The 13,327-nt window shown below is 47.9% G+C and overlaps 1 protein-coding gene across 1 annotated transcript in view; it reads right to left on the bottom strand.

Annotated features, from left to right (window-relative positions):
- The window catches only part of LOC122389299 (receptor-type tyrosine-protein phosphatase S-like), a 128,187-nt gene that overhangs the window by 70,758 nt on the left and 44,102 nt on the right, over positions 1–13,327 (bottom strand). The window lies entirely within an intron of this gene.

Here is a 13,327-nt window from a genome sequence, read left to right as displayed (position 1 = left end):
GACATCGATAGCAGCGCCTCTATCGGTCACTAGGGAAAGCTGGGCTGTAGGCGACGAAATACCGGCTGAGTTGTCACACGTTGAATAGGTTTATAGCCATCCGTCTTGTGAAAAAGTTGAACTTTTGCCTTTAATATTTCTACAGGCAATTTTAGAAGTGTCTTCACATGGATTACAAAACCGTTTAGATTATTGTATTCACTTCAAGCCTTCCCTATTGTTCTTGATGATGCGGGAACTATTTCTTATTAGTGTTTCTAGCTTAGTAAAAGAACATACTGTGCAAACGATGAAAAAAAGCATAAATGGAAGATTTTAAATGCAATTTTCTCTAACAACTAATGGTAAATTCTCTACATATCAAGGAAAAGGTGCATGCTAACTGATAATTTAAAGTTCTTGGGGCCAGTTGTTTTATTCTTTTCTTACGTCGCCCCAATGGCCGCGAATACACTTGTGATAACGCCTATCGAGTAAGTGCCGCAGTACCTGTGAAATTAACTTCGCACATAAGGGAGGGGAGCAGATGGATCCCTAGTTTGTTTTTGTCAATAACTCGCGAAATAAGCGGCCGATTGTAACAAAATTTTCAGTAACCTTGATTTTATTACTTCAACACATACCTACCCTGAAAATGGCATGATCTTCAACCAAATACCCTTTGACCTGTAGCCTGTTTCCTAAGACCATGCCAGGCCGGAATCGTGATTCGGCGTATGTCGGCGCACATTGTTCGTGCGTTTCCAGACCACGGTTCGTCGGAAAGTCATTTCATCCACAAAAAAAAACGAAATGTACCATTCGAAAGCTGACGGTGAGCTGATTCCAAAAATGTGTTTTTTACCGAAATCGTTCGATGGCCTTTTTCAAAAATTGCGTTTTTGTTAAAGCGTGCTAGTTTTTTATTTAACCCGCGCCCTGCTGGGGGGGGGGTGTTTGAACACCCCCCCTTGTGGTTTTTCGCGAATATCTCAAAAACGGCGGCGCGGAGCGCCGCCGTTTTTGGTACACCTTATCATACATCAATTCTACACATGTTGTGAAAATTTCAGACCAAGGTCATTCAAGGTCAGGTCACCAGGTCACTTGAAGTGACCTCACCTCATAAAAAGTTTCAATGTCTGTCATAGCTACACCGAGTGACCGATCGCTTTGAAACTTTCAGCGATTGCTAAGAGCAATAGCATGTACAAAATGTATATCTCAGAATTTTGATATCGGTGACCTAAGGTCAGGTCAATTTTGCGACCTCCCCATTATAAGTCAATGGGAGAAAATTGAAATGCGCCTCTTTTGGAGGAAAGACATTATAAACACTCCCAAACACCGAATTACAAGTGGTTTAGACACACAGAACATGAAAATGGTGTCCGTGACCCTTGTTTATGCCCTGAGGTCATCTTAGGTCACGAATGGTATCTAACAGTTTTTCGCAAATAACTTTTGATAGAGGCATGCTAGAGCGATGAAAACGCCTTAGATGTGTTCAGCTCGACGATACGGATCGACTGATATGCAACATGACCCTTTCCGGTCAGGTCATGACCTTGACCTGAGGTCAAATTTTCAAGTTGACCTTTCAAGGTCAAGTTATAGTTCATTCGATGCGTATTGACGAGAGGAACACGATGCCGGTAAAAGTAAGCTCGTACAAGGCTTGGGTCAAAAGTTATTGCAGAAAAACTGTTTCCGAAAAAATCGGCTATTTTTGCAGTTTTTGCCCCCTGCAGGCAAAACCGTTGACGTTAGGTCAAATCTGAGAGAATTACTCAGAAAGGGCGTTAATAGGGCTATCGAATGCGCTTTTCTGCGGCGCTGTAGCTCTATTGGTTCCCGAGTTATGCGTTGGGTTCTTGGAAATTTTCGACATTCGACCTGGAAATCGGCGAAATTTTGCCTTCAATGACCTCTGGTGACCTGACCTTTGACCTGACCAAAAAATTGACCGAAGTGATTTCGTCATTATTTTTTACGCTCTTTCGAACGCCGCCTTCCGCGTATCGCTACGTGGCCCAGGAGCCGAGTTACAAGGGGGGGTGTTCAAACACCCCCCCCCCCCAGCAGGGCGTGGAAATCCAGGACCCCCAGCCGGGCGCGGGTTAACGAGCTGTCTCGGACATTCTTGAAATCATAGGCATGTTTTTTCGCTTTCCATTGAAAGCTGAATGCCAAAAGAACAATATGTCGCGAAAAAATATTCTCAAATATTAATATGCGTCTCTCACAGCCGGCAACAAGGCGCAATTACACAATTCAGTGTCATAATGGATCAAAGTAAGCCACACAAAAGCGTGAAATGACCCTTATCGACGCGCAGACCCGGCGCTATGCCCGTCTGACCGGCCACGGAAGAGACGTTCGGCTGTCGCCTTGCGAAACGGACGCCATATTTGTTAGTTTAACGATTCAAGTCGGTACTTCAGTTGTTCAGGATACCTGAGAGGAAGATTCATTGCTCTGTCACTTTCACATCATGTATGAATTTGCATTTGTTTATGTCTAATTTGCTCAACTCAGCTAGGCATCAGGAAAGCTGACCACGCTAAGCTGTCATAGGTTGTACCGGCCTCAGCTGGCCTGGAGTGGGGGTAGCGCCCGGTGGGGCAGGGTAACCTTTGACCGGTCGCAAATTCCCAATAGTGCTACATGCTACGCACAGCCCAGGCGGGTGACGTCACGGTGTCGTCACTCGCGTCCGGGGCATGCGCATTGCGCATGGGCGCCCGCTCGGCTCTGGAGGCCTGAGACCGGATTCAGTCAGATTTTTGAAAAAGGAGTAATAAATCTGATCCGGTCCTACTGATGTGTTGCCACACCGCGAGATGGCATGTGTAAGTTCGTGGTTCGTAAATGGTGTGCCAGTTCGCGGTTGATTGAGTGAAAGCACAGCATATTCAGCGCTGAATTGATAGCGATTAGTTCAGCTCTTAAATATATTGCAAGCAAACATTTTTAGAAAGCAGTGATATGCACAGACTCGGCTTCCTCTGTTAGGACTTTGACAACAAGAAAAACGGAAACACATCCTTTGGTATACAAAATAAAAAAGCAGCTGATTGCTCTACAGAAAGAAAATAAAGAAGTAAGAATCCTCTGGATCCCTGCACATATGGGGTTCTAAGGTAACGAACGGGCAGATAACCTTGCCAAAACTGGACTTCTCTTCTCGTCTCGAAATCATCTTTCTCTTCCAGTTATTGATTTCATCAACCATATTTACGTCTCCTTTATGCAACTTCGACAAAGAGACTGGGACACAATCAAACATCCACATCTCTATCCGATTAAACCATCAATTTCCCATTTCTCTTCTTCAAATCAACCTACAAGACAACAAGAAACCGTGCTGGCCAGACTGAGGCTATAGGACGCACGTATCTTACACACTCGCACATATACGACCATGTACCACCTCCAATATGTCACTATTGCCCTACACATCCAAGATACACAATACAACACTTCATACTCCACTGCCCACGCCTACAGCACCACAGAAGACACATTATAAGACACATTACCACACATGGCCTCAGTCTGGCTTTGTCAACTATTCTTGGCGACGATCATCCAGAGCTTCATGATTTGCTTTTTATCTTTCTTCAGGAGGCACGTCTTATTAACAGCATATAAAAACCACCTCACTGAGACAAAAGGAACCCCGAACATGGGCATGAGTGGGCGCCGTGGGGGCGATAGTAACGCGGCGCCCAGTTCCTTGTGCAATCTAAATCCCGGTCGTTTATTTACATTTTCCTTTTGATTGCATCGTGTGCTCGCGCTCTAGCCATTGATGTTTCTTGCATTGTGTAACTGGCATGTGTAACTGGCGGCCCCCTATTGCGCTCTCCGACCCGCTAAGGCGGAGTCGTTGAGAGCCAACGCCGACTGGCGGCCAAGGTGTTAGTACGCCTGTGGTCGCCGGGCGCCCCTCCCCAGCACGGGGCCGTCATTATCCCTTCCCTTTTCCCTCCTACACATTAGATTAAACAACTGTAGGGGTTTTTCCCCGCGCTCTTTGGCTTCAGCGCGGGGTTTTCCCCTTTGCAATAGGCGTCAGGTTTTTTGTTATTTAGGACTTTTTCCCTGACCAATACACCCCACACCAGTACACTGACACCTTGCACAGGTGTATGAATATGTGATGTGAATAAATGTTACCGTTTCTTCATCTGTGTTTTTTATTCCGGCTTTTTCGGCACTTCGGCAAAAGTAAGTTTCCCCATTAGATTTGCTCACACACGCTAAGGATAGGCTCCCACGTTGCTATTGCTTCCGGGTTCACATAAACCGGCTTAGCGTAAAACTTTGTTCCTGGCCAAAATTGCCAGATGTAATGACCCCCGGCTCCAGACTGGCTTTAGGCTGGCGGAGCAAAAAAAAAGTAGGCGGCTCAGAGAGATCTGCACGGCCGATGGGGGGGGGGGGCGAGATGTGCACGGCCCAGCCCATGGGAGGGCTCGAAGTCCGCTGCACTGATGCTCTTATTAGATTTATCCACGAGATAGATGTTTGACAAAGCAAATGACCTAACAAGTGACACCCAATATCGAGATGCTACGTTATTGCAACGTAGGCAACCGAGATGCACTCGCATCAATTGCGAGTTTGACAGCAGTAGCTGATCCGTTTAAGTGTTCGGCGGGCGTATATTCGAATCCAGTATGAGTAGAGCATGGGTCCCGAAAAAAAATTCTTCAGAAACTAGAGAAATTCTCGCGGGGCAGGACGTCTGTCAAACTAGCAGCGAGTCCAGCAGCGAGAAACGGGCCATCCCGATTTAGCTGAAAATTTGCTCACAGAGCCTTCTCATCACGCTGATTCCGAAAATCATGGTCTCTAGGGCGGGAATCTTTACCGTTCTCGAGATAGAACCCTCTAAAGTTTTCGACACCCATGACCGGGCCGCGAGTTACCTAAGTGTGGAACTGCATTTACTCACCCGTCGATTCTAGGGCTCTGATTGGTGACTTCGGGGGCTGACGCTTATAGCATGACGTCACTCACGTACTCGGCTGGACCAACGGCGCAGCGCAGGCGCGCCGAGCCAATCCAGAGGCTCTCAAACTCAATTGTACAGATTCTGTGCATTGAATCGCGAAACTTCGGCGAGTTCGCCTGAGTTTGGAAGCCCCTGCCGGAGAACTGGAGAACGGCGGTTTATTCGCTGGACAGTCGACAGCTCAGATGGCGATTGACGGTGCCGAAAGATGATAGGGAGAAAGGAGTTCAGCAGTGAATTATAAGCCTGTGCTTGTGCATAGCTGAGTAATTAATTGTTAAATGCTTAGGCTTGGAAGAAATGCAGCGTAGTTTAGCCGAACCACTGGGCATTCTTTGGGTATTCTGCCGAGTTATGTAAGGCGGAAGGGTCGCAAGTCGTTTGTTTCCATGAATGCACTAATGAAAATGTAAAGCGTAATGTTAAGTTGTAATTGTTTATTCAGTGTGGTTGGGCATCTGCTCAATCTATTTCTTCTCTGCATCGTGCATTCGCCACTAATTCATTTTAAGAGGCACTGTGCTGCGCCGCCTGTTTATTAGTCCGAAACACCAGTGAATTCATTTGCTGTAACTCGTAGGGAGGATACCCATGTTTGAAAATTATGTTCGGGAGTGATGCGATGTGGAAAAGGTTTGCTGAATAGAGGGCTGTCGAGAAGATGCAGATTTTCTCATTTGCTAACCGATACAACGCAAAAATGCGCAAATGTTGCTCTTTTCAGGGCTTAAGTCTAATAAAAGATTAGGGACTTCGTGAATCATGCCTATTGACCGCGACCCAGTTATTTGCCACTGGGTAGGTACTAGGTAGGTACTCATTTGTGAACAGAACGTTCCACCACCACTCGCCAGAAATTCAATGAGCAGACAGCAGTTGCTTATCCTTAACCCTATTCCTGGCGGGGGGGGGGGCCTCAGGAGCCCCCCCCCCTGAGGTTTTTTGGTTATTTCTCCCAAACGCGTTGAGCTAGGAAGCTCAAATTTTCTGACTTTTCCTAAAAGGCTTCTACGCAACATGTCTGAAAATTTTGAGTTGATCTGACCTCAGGTCAGGTCACCAGAGGCGGTTTGGTGACCCTACCTCAGAAAAGTTTGCAATCACGCCAAAGCTAGAGTTTTTGACCGATCAATTTCTTCTCTTCAGGCTTTAGTTAGGGTACCAGTATGTGCAATTTGTATATCTCGGAATTTTGATATCGGTGACCTAAGGTCAGGTCAGCTTCGCGACCTCCCCATTATAAGTCAATGGGGGAAAAATCAACTCCCTGTTTTTACCACTAAAACGGGTCGGAATGGCCCCATATACCATACATGACTTCATATACGATCAACCTTCACTACCTTGAGGTCTGTTTTGCTGTTGGGCAGCTGTGAGGTCATGTGACGTCATCAAAGTTCACCAAAGGTTTTTGGCCAATAACTCCGTACAGGAACAAGATACAGACGCGTGGATGGTCTCATTGTGTTCAGCTCGTCAAGACGCATCGAATGATATACATGATGACCTCGAGGTCACGTGACCTGAGGTCAACCTTTGACCTTGACCTTTCGAGGTCAACATATATATCATTCGATGCGGATTGACGAGAGGATCACGATGATGCCCTTAGTTTGTTCCTATCTTGACTAATTCGAAAGTTATTCGAGAAAAACTCTCTCCATATCTAGCGCCGCCATTTTGACTTTTTCGACCCCTGTGACGTCATCTTTGACCTGACCTGAAAATGACCTTAGTAAAAATTGTAGACCTTGTCCATGCGTATCCGATGCCGTTAACCGCTTGTCGCTATCTTGCTTCGTTCTCGAGATCTCAGGGGGGGGGGCCGAATCGGCCCCCCCCCGCCAGTTTCTTGTCCCGGCGGAGCCCGCCAGGAATAGGGTTAAACGTTTGAGCATTAGCGTCGCCACGGGGGGGCAAGCGGGGCAGCTTGCCCCCCCAACTTCGGACCGGGCACCCCCTGAGATCGATACAGATCCGATGAGATTTTGGAGTCGGGGAAAAATGGGGGTACCTTTCTGAGAATGCCTGTGAGGTCAGACTCTGTTGGAGCGTGCAGTTCAAACCAAAGTCAGAGTCGCAGTCGCCAAAATCTTCAAGACTCCGACTCCAGACTCGGAAATGTCAATGCCATGATTCATGCCATGTTCCTACTTCCTAGTTGGTTCTTTATTACATTTTGTAGCTGATTTTCATAAATTTTGGAGTGCTGACACATAATTTTCGTTCAAAGCGTGACACGAAATCTTCGGGCCTTTCTCAACTCTCGTCAAATGTCTACGACAGGCACAAGTACCGTTAAGTGCCGCAGGGCTCATGAGCCTGCTTTTGACACAGGCTCCTAAGGAGCTCCACTGAGCTCTAAGAAGCTTTCGGAGGGTCCAAACCGGCCTCTGAGAGTCCCACTGGTGTCCATGTTCTCTAGAGGGCCCATACAGGGATCTTTGAGGACATTATACATACGTAGACCTCTGAAGGGCCACACGAATCTTTGAGGATGCCTTCGAAAATTTCTGAAAACCTCAACTGGCCTATGATAGTTCAGCCGAACTTTTGAGGCGACAGACTTTACTAACCCCAACCCGGCATCTGAGGGGTCACAACTCACGTGTCCCTCTGAGGGCCGCAACACATGTTTCTTATGTCCCTACCAACGTAGGGTCCTTAAGGATTCGACACAGACACCGAAGGTTCACACTGTTATTCGAGGGCTCTAGGCTCACCCTGGGCCTAGTCTCTTAGCGCGCGCTGCCCACACTAGCTTCTGAAAGCTCGTGTGCCCTAAAGGGCTTTCCGGGCCCACCTTAGGCTCGGAAAGCCCTAAAGCACCACATACACGTAAATATTTGGGGTGACCCACGCCGATCTCCGGGATTCTAAGCAGGCTTCTGAGAGTCCACACTGACCCTGAGTGGCCTGAAATGGCCTGGAAGTCGCAACCTATCTCTAAGGGATCCCTTGCCGCTATGCCGTGCGTAACTTTAGGTTCCGTTAAATATTTTTGGTCGCGTTTGCAACGCTTCCCTTCACTCGAAAAACCAGAAACTTTTTGTTCACACTCGAGTGAACAAAACACTTCTTCTCACTGCAGCAAGGATGAATGATGTACTTCCGATTCACACTTCCGACATTCTCTCTCAGTCTCCGCCGAATGCCCAATTCTTAGCTACAATCGGCGGCTGGGATAAGCCCTATGCATTTCACGTAAAACCTCGGCATGCATGCGTGAATGGAGGTTTTAGCGAGGTGATCCGATTCAAATGGAGCGTTTTTCACCTTCTTCTGGGTAATGATCATGAGCGACGAGAGTCTGCACAGGGGCCCTCTGCAGTGCGTCGGCAATCGCAGCCACTGTAATTTTAACGGTCGTTTTTGTCCAGAAATTTCAAAATTTTGATTTTTTTTTGTAAAAAAAATACATGCTATAGCTAGAAGGAAAACTTTGTCACCATCGGATTCCTCGCACCATTGCGCGTCGAATGATTTGTAAAACGAGTGAGTAACGGCTGGGGAAAGGCAAGATTTAACACAAAACTTGATTTTGCCCCCCCAACCGAAAATGTCTGGCGACGCCTATGCGTTTGAGTGCACCTAACAACCTTTAAAAATGACGTCCTCCCTTTCAATGGTTTGCGCGAAGACACACAGCCATAATCAACCAAGCAATAGCAGAATCCATTGAGCAGCGTGTCAGATGTGCCCCCCCCCCCCATTCTCAATCCACATAGCATAGCATACACTAAATATAGGTACAAGCACCTACACATTAGGTATTTGAAGGACTTGATAGCTGATACACATGAATGATGATTAGAAATACAAGGCGCTAAAATTAAACGCGATTAACTAGCTGCAGCAGAAGTTTGGCGTCCGATGCCACTTCGCCAAGTTAAGACCATGCCAATCTCGGCCAGTCTGCCGCCGCGCCGGCACTGGCCGTGGTGTGACGTCATCCGGCCGGCACGTCGACGTACAGTTCCACGCTTAGGTAACTCGCGACCGGGCCATCCCGATTTGGCTGAAAATTGGCTCACAGAGCCTTCTCAGCACGCTGACTCCGAAAATCATGGTCTCTAGAGTGGGAATCTTTACCGTTCTCGAGATAGAACCCTCTATAGTTCTTACCACCCATGACCGGGCCATCCCGATTTGGCTGAAACTTTGCTCACAGAGCCTTCTCAGCACGCTGATTCTGAAAATCATGGTCTCTAGGGTGGGAATCTTTACCGTTCTCGAGATAGAACCCTCTAAAGCTCTTACCACCCATGACTGGGCCATCCCGATTTGGCTAAAAATTGGCTCACGCAGAGCCTTCTCAGCACGCTGATTTCGAAAATCATGGTCTCTAGGGTGGAAATCTTAACCGTTCTCGAGATAGAAACCTCTAAATTTTTCGACACCCATGACCGCGGGCCATCCCGATTTGGCTGAAAATTGGCTCACAGACCCTTCTCAGCACGCTGATTCCGAAAATCGTGGTCTCTAGGGTCGAACTCTTTACCGTTCTCGAGATAGAACCCTCTAAAGTTCTTACCACCCATGACCGGGCCATCCCGATTTGGCTGAAAATTTGCTCACAGAGCCTTCTCAGCACGCTGATTCCGAAAATCTCTAGGGTGGGAATCTTTACCGTCCTCGAGATAGAACCCTCTAAAGCTCTTACCACCCATGACCGACCCATCCCGATTTGACTGGGATGGCCCGGTCGATTTGACAGACCATGATTTTCGGAATCAGCCACAGCGTGCTGAGAAAGCTCTATGAGAAAATTTTCAACCAAATCAGGATGGCCTGGTCATGGGTGTCGAAAACTTTTAGAGGGTTCTATCTCGAGAACAGTTAAGATTCCCACCCTAGAGACTATATGATTTTCGGAATCAGCGTGCTTAGAAGGCTCTGTGAGCAAATTTTCAGCCAAATCGGGATGGCCCGGTCTTTGGTGTCGAAAACTTTAGAGCGTTCTATCTCGAGAACGGTGAAGATTCCCACCCTAGAGACCATGATTTTCGGAATCAGCGTGCTGAGAAGGCTCTGTGAGCAAATTTTCAGCCAAATCGGGATGGCCCGGTCATGGGTGGTAAGAATTTTAGAGGGTTCTATCTCGAGAACGGTAAGGATTCCCACTCTAAAGACCTTGATTTTCGGAATCAGCGTGCTGAGAAGGCTCTGTGAGCCAATTTTCAGCCAAATCGGGATGGCCCGGTCATGGGTGTCGAAGATTTTTTGGAGGTTTCTATCTCGAGAACGGTTAACCCGCGCACCGACGGGGGGGGGCGGATATCCGCCCCCCCCCCTGAGGTTTTTCGCGAATAGCGGGAAAACCGCGGCGCGTAGCGCCGCGAAATTTGGTATAACTATTCACTTATCAATTTTACACATGGTGTGCAAGTTTGAACCTCCTACCTTTCAAGGTCAGGTCACCAGGTCACTTTGAATGACCCAACCTCAAGTCACTTTTTTGCAACTTTGTCACCGTGCCAGAGCTACAGTAGATGTCGGAGGCCTTTGAAAGTCGCAGGATGTTATGAGGTCATTAGTAGCTACAATTTGTATATCTCGGAATTTTGATATCGGTGACCTAAGGTCAGGTCAATTTCGCGACCTCCCCATTATAAGTCAATGGGGGAAAAATCAACTCCTTGTTTTTACCACTAAAACGGGTCGGAATGGCCCCATATACCATACATGACTTCATATACGATCAACCTTCACTACCTTGAGGTCTGTTTTGCTGTTGGGCAGCTGTGAGGTCATGTGACGTCATCAAAGGTCACCAAAGGTTTTTGGCCAATAACTCCGTACAGGAACAAGATACAGACGCGTGGATGGTCTCATTGTGTTCAGCTCGTCAAGACGCATCGAATGATATACATGATGACCTCGAGGTCACGTGACCTGAGGTCAACCTTTGACCTTGACCTTTCGAGGTCAACATATATATCATTCGATGCGGAATGACGAGAGGATCACGATGATGCCCTTAGTTTGTTCCTATCTTGACTAATTCGAAAGTTATTCGAGAAAAACTCTCTCCATATTTAGCGCCGCCATTTTGACTTTTTCGACCCCTGTGACGTCATCTTTGACCTGACCTGAAAATGACCTTAGTAAAAATTGTAGATCTTGACCGTGCGTATCCGATGCCGTTTACCGCTTGTCGCTATCTTGCTTCGTTCTCGAGATCTCAGGGGGGGCGGTCATCCGCCCCCCCCCCCCCCGTCGGTACTAAGTTGGCGCAGACCCCCGTCGGTGCGCGGGTTAAGATTCCCACCCTACTCCTAGAGACCATGATTTTCGGAATCAGTGTGCTGAGAACTGAGAAGGATCTGTGAGCAAATTTTCAGCCAAATCGGGATGGCCCGGTCATGGGTGGTAAGAAATTTAGAGGGTTCTATCTCGAGAACGGTAAAGATTCTCACCCTAGGGACCATGATTTTCGGAATCAGCTTGCTGAGAATTGGCTCTGTGAGCCAATTTTCAGTCAAATCGGGATGGCCCGGTCTTTAGTGCCGATAACTTTAGAGGGTTCTATCTCGAGAACGGTAAAGATTCCCACCCTAGAGACCATGATTTTCGGGATCAGCGTGCTGAGAAGGCTCTGTGAGCCAATTTTTAGCCAAATCGGGATGGCCCGGTCATGGGTGGTAAGAGCTTTAGAGGGTTCTATCTCGAGACCGGTAAAGATTCCCACCCTAGAGACCATGATTTTCGGAATCAGCGTACTGAGAAGGTTCTGTGAGCAAATTTTCAGCCAAATCGGGATGGCCCGGTCATGGGTGTCGAAAACTTTCGAGGGTTCTATCTCGAGAACGGTAAAGATTCCTACCCTAGAGACCATGATTTTCGGAATCAGCGTGCTGAGAAGGCTCTGTGAGCAAATTTTAGGCTAAATCGGGATGGCCCGTTTCTCGCTGCTGGACTCGCTGCTCGCTGCTCGCTGCTAGTTTGACAGTCGTCTTGCCCCGCGAGAATTTCTCTAGTTTCTGAAGAATTTTTCGGGACCCATGCTCTACTCATACTGGATTCGAATATACGCGTTCGGCGGTGTCCCTGGGTTTAGGTAAGTTGAGGTAGAAGAACAGCAAATTTCCAGCCAGTTTCTGATTCTCGGGTTTTGACGTCACATCTCAAAGCCAAATCTTTGCAGTTTACGTGGATGTTCAATATGCCCGAAGATTCATTTTTTTTCCGAAAAAAACATCCTTTTCCATCGTGCACCACAGGTGCAGAAACAACACTACCCACAAATCCAACACAAATTACAGTCTAACAGGTCTAACAACAACACGGTCAAATTCAACACCCAGCGCACCGACTCGCTCTATCGTCTGGAGGAAGATAGGCCCCTCTTGCACGGAGACACAATTCAAAATCGTTTTCAAGTGATTCTAAATGGTCGGCACTCCGCAGACCATCAGTATCGAATATGAATCTTAATCTTTATACGTTGCCAAGTTTATAGACATATTCGTCCAAGGAGACTGCGAATTCGGGATTAGTCTCCGTGCAAGAGGGGCCTATCTTCATCCAGACGATAGATTGAGTCAACGCACCTAACAAACGCCAGCATTAGCCCCCTTGAATTCGCGCTTTTGGTCCGCGTGTGGTTCGTGCGTAGACTGGAATATTGTCCTCTTAAGTTTCCTTGTTTGTTTGTTTTGTTGGGTTAGGCCCTTTCGGTCGACAAGACCATTGCAGAGCCGGAAGGATGATAGGATTTAGGGGGAGACATTGGTCTGGGCAGGCACCCTAGTGAGTCGCCGGGGCTGAGCCCGTCCAGAGGACAGGCCACCCAGCCCCAAGGCACTCACTGCACCCGGCTACGGGGTGCGCTCCCTCCGGAGCAGCCGTGCCGCTCCAAGGGAGCAGCCCGCATGAGATAAAGTTGCCTGTCCAGCCCGGAAGGGGGTTGCGGCGTGGAGGAGAAGGATTTCTGTATCCTGAGGATAGAAGCACGGAAAGGTGTCTTAAGTTTCCTTAACCTGTATCTAGACGCGAATAGACCCCGACCCCACCTCCTCTGACTATTGCTTGGCTGATGGATGTGACGTCACATAACCCGCAGGCCAATGAGCGTGGCCGTCAGGCTATGACGTCATCTCCCGCGACAACCAGCCAGTCAGCGCTGCACTGGAGGTGCGTAGCGTTTAGCATTATTGGGAACTTGCTGACCGGCCGCAGGGTCAAACAGCTGTCACTGGTACGGCCTCTGACAGTGAAACCCCGCTAACTTTCCCTGCGCGGGCTTTAGGCGCAGTGGGACGGAGCAAATCCTATATAAGAAAATGTAAGTTCATGTTGTAAATCTAGCAGAACGATGAACTT

Source organism: Amphibalanus amphitrite, unplaced genomic scaffold, assembly GCF_019059575.1.
Source record: "Amphibalanus amphitrite isolate SeventyFive unplaced genomic scaffold, NRLGWU_Aamphi_draft 000353F_arrow, whole genome shotgun sequence".
In the NCBI taxonomy this organism is placed as follows: Eukaryota; Metazoa; Arthropoda; class Thecostraca; order Balanomorpha; family Balanidae; genus Amphibalanus; species Amphibalanus amphitrite.
The sequence above is the reverse complement of the archived record's forward strand: the minus strand, read 5'-3'. Positions and strand labels throughout refer to the sequence as shown.